Raw genomic sequence first — 5139 nt, forward strand, 5'->3', positions numbered from 1 at the left:
GTGATCTCCCCATCAATTTTTCAACATCCATCTTCAAACACCTTATACTGATGATAGAAAAGACGCATAAACAAAAGAGGCAGATTAAATATCAAGAGTAAAAGATAAAAATATTTAAAAAATAATTTAACAACAATGTAGCATTTAAAATCAGAGTTTAAAATATGTACTACATCAAATTCTTCTGTAAAATAAAGAAACCAGTGAGTGCACGAACACATAAAATTGTTACAAAAGTAAAACAAATATAAAACATTTTCCAATACTCTATGTCTAGATTCTCTCATCAATGCAACCAATGAGGAGGAAGGACACATGCTGTCATCACAATATTCTCTCCTGATAAACATAAAATACAAAGAGTTCCTACATTATTCTGCCTGAATAAAATCAATTACCATTGCTATGATCCCCTTGTTCACGTGTTGTTTCTATTGGTTCATTCCACCATGGAAAAGCTGAACATCAAGCCATGGACGGGTTAAAACGGTAAGTAGCAAAGCAGTATGGTAGAGGACTAAAAAATGTATCAATTCAAGAACTTGTCCCAAAAAGAAATAAATTAAGAAAAAAATGAAAAGAAAATAAGAACACATACACACATGTTAAGCAACTACATATTACAAATACACCAAATCATTGACTTTTCTATTTGTTATTGTTCGAACAGACTATTTCGATTTGAAATTCCAATTTAATCAAGCTCGACATCATTCTAATATCTAAAAATAACTATCACAAAGCGAGACACATTTGTGCAATACATACTATAGAAGAGAATAGAAGAACAATGAAAAAATTATATACGGGAAATAATTTTTGCAATTGAATGACGATCATTAGTTACAAAGTGCATAGATCAACGTTAATATTAATGTAATTCACACTTGCACAAATTGATGTACACCTATAAATGTTGAGGAATAGGAGAAGAATGTACCATAAAAAATGGCAGCAATCGGCAATGATCTCCGCAGCGAATGTAATGATTAAAATAGCGCGTTGATATTACGACCCTTTTCATCGACCGGTCCAACCAAACAGAAATCAACTTTCAATGGCAATCAAATTGCAGCTACAAAGTAATTTTTTTTAATTTTTAAGAATTAGATATGTATAACAGAATATATACATAACAGGCTATTAAGTCTTGAACACATAAGTTGAAACAGAAATTTCAACTTCACCAATAGATTCCTTCAATTAGTTAGCAGTCTAGGAACTTTTAGGTATATTATTGTAACTCAGTTCCTCATCAGGAACATCTGGAGAAAGTACCTGCTAGTAATTTTTGGTGTATTTGGACACAGGGCCGGCTCTAACGTGATGAGGGGTAAGGCATGTCCCTTGGGCCCCCAAATTTGGGGGGCCCATTTTTAAAAAAGAATAGGTTTATAGGTATTTAAAAAATAAATATTTAGTACTTTTTAATACAAAATTAGAGTTTTTAATATAAAAAGGAAATAGAGCTCTTTAGATATGTAAATAAAGTAATAATTTGGCATATTTAAAAATGGATAGATGAATAGTTTTCGCAACGTTTCAGTTTTACTCCTTCATTAGATAATGTATACAAAAATTCACACTCCCTTTCTTAATATGTCCAAGTTAATCTTTCTTTTCTCCAATCTCTTTATATTTCAGAAACTCCTATATATTTTCTGTCTTTCTCTTTAATATTCTTACTCACCTTCTTTCTCCAATATTTCATTACTCACTTTCTTTCTACAAGATTTCATTAGCTCCACTGTTCAACAATACTTTTAAGCTTCCAATAATTCTATACTTCTATTGCTCTATAAAATATTATCTAATATCAACAATATCTCAAGAAAAATTAAACGAGCTGGCTATATTATCAATTGAATAAAGATAATTAGAGAAAATCGATTATAAAAATGATTATTAACAACTTTGTATTTAAAAAAGTTAGATATATTTCAAATAAAACGTATGTTATAACTATCTTTTAAAAATTTAGGTATCATATTAAACTTTGGCCTTAAGCCCCGCATCTCCTTGATCAGCCCCTGTTCGGACACTAAGGAATCATAAATGTTTTGATGGTATCTCAACTCCAAATAACTCCTGAAGGCTAGGTGTCTTATGAATCTATTTAGCTGGTGTAAACTCTCTTGTGTAAGTAGCATTATCCATTTTACGGACATTATAAGCTCCCTAGTCCTAGACTCAATCTCATGTATTTGAGCCAACAGAACGAGTTTTGTCGCTTTTGTAATGCTGCATATTCTTGATCCCCTCAATGAATCTATTTACTTCATCAAAAAATATAAAATTATCTCTTAATTCAAGAAATAACTCAGGGGAATACTTCAATCTCATGTATGTGAAACATTGATGATAACTCCATTGATCTCTTGGCAACCAATAAATAAGAAGAACATGAAAATATAGGAACTGTAGATAAATAGACAGCTTTAATGCCTAACAGGTAGAGATGACCATCTGCTCATTTTGGGAGACATCCAACAGAGGCCAGTTTCACATTACTTGTAATCATCCTCTATGATAAGTTAATTGTGGGATGGATAAAATAATTTTGTATCACATAAGGGTTAGATTGTTTAAATGGATCATTTTAAAACTAAATGTTGTACATCCCCTCATATAAAAAAGTGGAAGGTTTTTAACCAACTCTCTCATTTTGAACACAATATCCAATAAGTTTCTGAAGTTTTGCAGACACTTAGGACCATTTGGCCATAAATTTTGCTAAAATAAATTTGGATTTTATTTGGCAAACACATGTTTGGCCATAGATTTTGCCTATATTTTAGCCAAATCCCAAATCTCAAATTCCAAATCCCAAAACCAGCTCATAGCTGGTTTTGGGCCAAAATATCACTATTATATTTTTTAAAAATTACCCCAAACTTTTGTATTTTATTAAAGAGCCCACCATTTATTATTTTATAACGATGTTGCTTCGTCTTCTCGGTCATCTGATAGTGTATCATGTAGTTCATTATAAAAATGATAATTTTGTATCAAATTTATTTATGTTCAGGACTATGGTTTGCGATAATATAATGAATGTTATTGATAATGGCATTGTTGGGTATTTGTGATAATTTTTAAAACTTATGGGTATAAATCATATTTCATGTTTTTCCAAACCATTTATGTGATATATGTCGAGTACAATACCTTCATCTTGAAAAACTTTATAACATACTTCCCGATTGAGGCATATATTCTATCACCCTAGGATGACAGATTAATTATTAGGATGTATTATATTGCTCCAAAAAAAATAATTCAAGTAAGAATATTACAGATATTTCATTTTAGTGAACAATTTGCAACCATAATCCTTTAAATCAGGCAAGACACATCAAGAAAGTGAAGGCAACATATAAATTGCAACTATAGAGAAATTAGTACACAATTGTATACAATCTCTACATGCTACAATTGTTTTTCTTTTGCTTAAATGATGACTACTAATTTAACTATCTACAATCTTTACAACCCAAAGGCAGGTAAAAATTCACAAACTGGGAAGAAGAACTTTAATTTATGAGAAAGTGACACACTATGGGAATTGAATACAAAGGAGTCGTGTTAGCCTCTTTGGGAATTTCACATACGGTTACTACTTTGTTATAACTAATTTACATCCACAAACATCTTTCTATACATAAGAAATTCGGTGAAATTCTCATAATGGGGTGATCAATGTAGTTATAAGTATAATTGAATAAGTTGTTATTACTTTGAATCCACAAACATCTTATTTAACTTTCATAACGTTCATCTGCATGGGAATATAGAATCCGCATAAATAATTATTTGCATAGAAGTCGTCTTGGCCTCTTTGGGAATTTCATACTAACCAATTTACATCCACAAACATCTTCCCAGACATAAGCAATTCAGTGAAAATCCTAAAGTGGGGCGATCAAAGTAGTTATAACAAAATCAAATAAGATGTTATAACTTTACATCCACAAACATCTTATTTAACTTTTACAACTTTCATCTGCCTTTCTATCGATCAACACCTTGTGTACATCTGTTCCAGTGGTATTCGTAAATTTAATCTTGAATAATATTCGACTCTTTTCCAACAAAACAATGAAACTGAATTGAGCAATTGTGCAGTATGAAATGATATATTCACAAACTTAAATGAATACAAACAATAAAAGAATCCATACATATTAAAAGAAAACAGAGAAGTTCTAGACGACAGAGAAGAAAAGTGCCAAGTATAATCTCCGAAGACGCATTCTACAAAGAAGGTCCATAGATCAAGATACACAAATTGTTCAACTTTAGACAACAGACTTGGTGAAACTTTAAGTTCAATTAGTGAGAAAAGAAGAAAGGAAATGTGAGTTTAAAGGTATTATATAGTCATTCTTTTGTCAAACTTATCGATTGTTCACAGTATAGGAAACGAAGATGCTCTATTAGATATTATCACAACATGATAAAGAAAGTTTTTGTTGCTTTACATAAGTCATGACAGGAATAGACATACCATCAAATATGATTAGTGGCTTAATGTCTCTCGGTTACAATTCACTAAAACATGATGGAAACAAAAATATCTAAATCACCAGTAATCCTTTTTCCCCAGTTTATCCTCAAGGTGTCTGAGGCATGACCAAATCTTTATAAATATATAAAGGAGGGACATAGAAGTGTGACGTGGCACATCCCATAGATGAGTATTCCTATTTATCTTTTATCTAGTTTTTTTGCTTTTTCCCAATTTTTTTCTCCAATTTTGTTCTTTATTGTGATTTAAAAACTCAAGAGTTGTGTTCTTCCAATAAAGATGGAACGGTTGCAACAATTACTAAAAATAACGGTAGCAATTTCAAAGGACGTCATAATGAAAAAATTACATAATGAATATAGTGGTGGCAATTAATACACCACTCTTCCTCATAATAACCAATGGAACGGTTGCAACAATTACTAAAAATAACAGTAGCAATTTCAAAGGACGTCATAATGAAAAAATTACATAATGAATATAATGGTGGCAATTAATACACCACTCTTCCTCGTAATAACCAACCTTTCACCCATTTTCTTCTTTATTATAAAACTTAATACAAAGAGCATATATACATCGAGCAAAAAAAAAAAAAAAGAAGAGAAGAA

The 5139-nt window shown here is 30.8% G+C and overlaps 1 long non-coding RNA gene across 1 annotated transcript; it reads right to left on the reverse strand.

The window, feature by feature from the left end:
- Positions 1-208: 208 nt before the first annotated feature.
- Positions 209-2549, reverse strand: LOC138895139 (uncharacterized). Its single transcript, XR_011409343.1, has 2 exons — positions 941-2549; positions 209-458 (listed from the first exon to the last, which is right to left on the reverse strand). It is a non-coding gene; the product is annotated as an uncharacterized lncRNA (long non-coding RNA).
- Between the last annotated feature and the right edge of the window lie 2590 nt (positions 2550-5139).

The sequence above is a fragment of the Nicotiana tomentosiformis genome, chromosome 7, assembly GCF_000390325.3.
Source record: "Nicotiana tomentosiformis chromosome 7, ASM39032v3, whole genome shotgun sequence".
Taxonomy (NCBI): domain Eukaryota; kingdom Viridiplantae; phylum Streptophyta; class Magnoliopsida; order Solanales; family Solanaceae; genus Nicotiana; species Nicotiana tomentosiformis.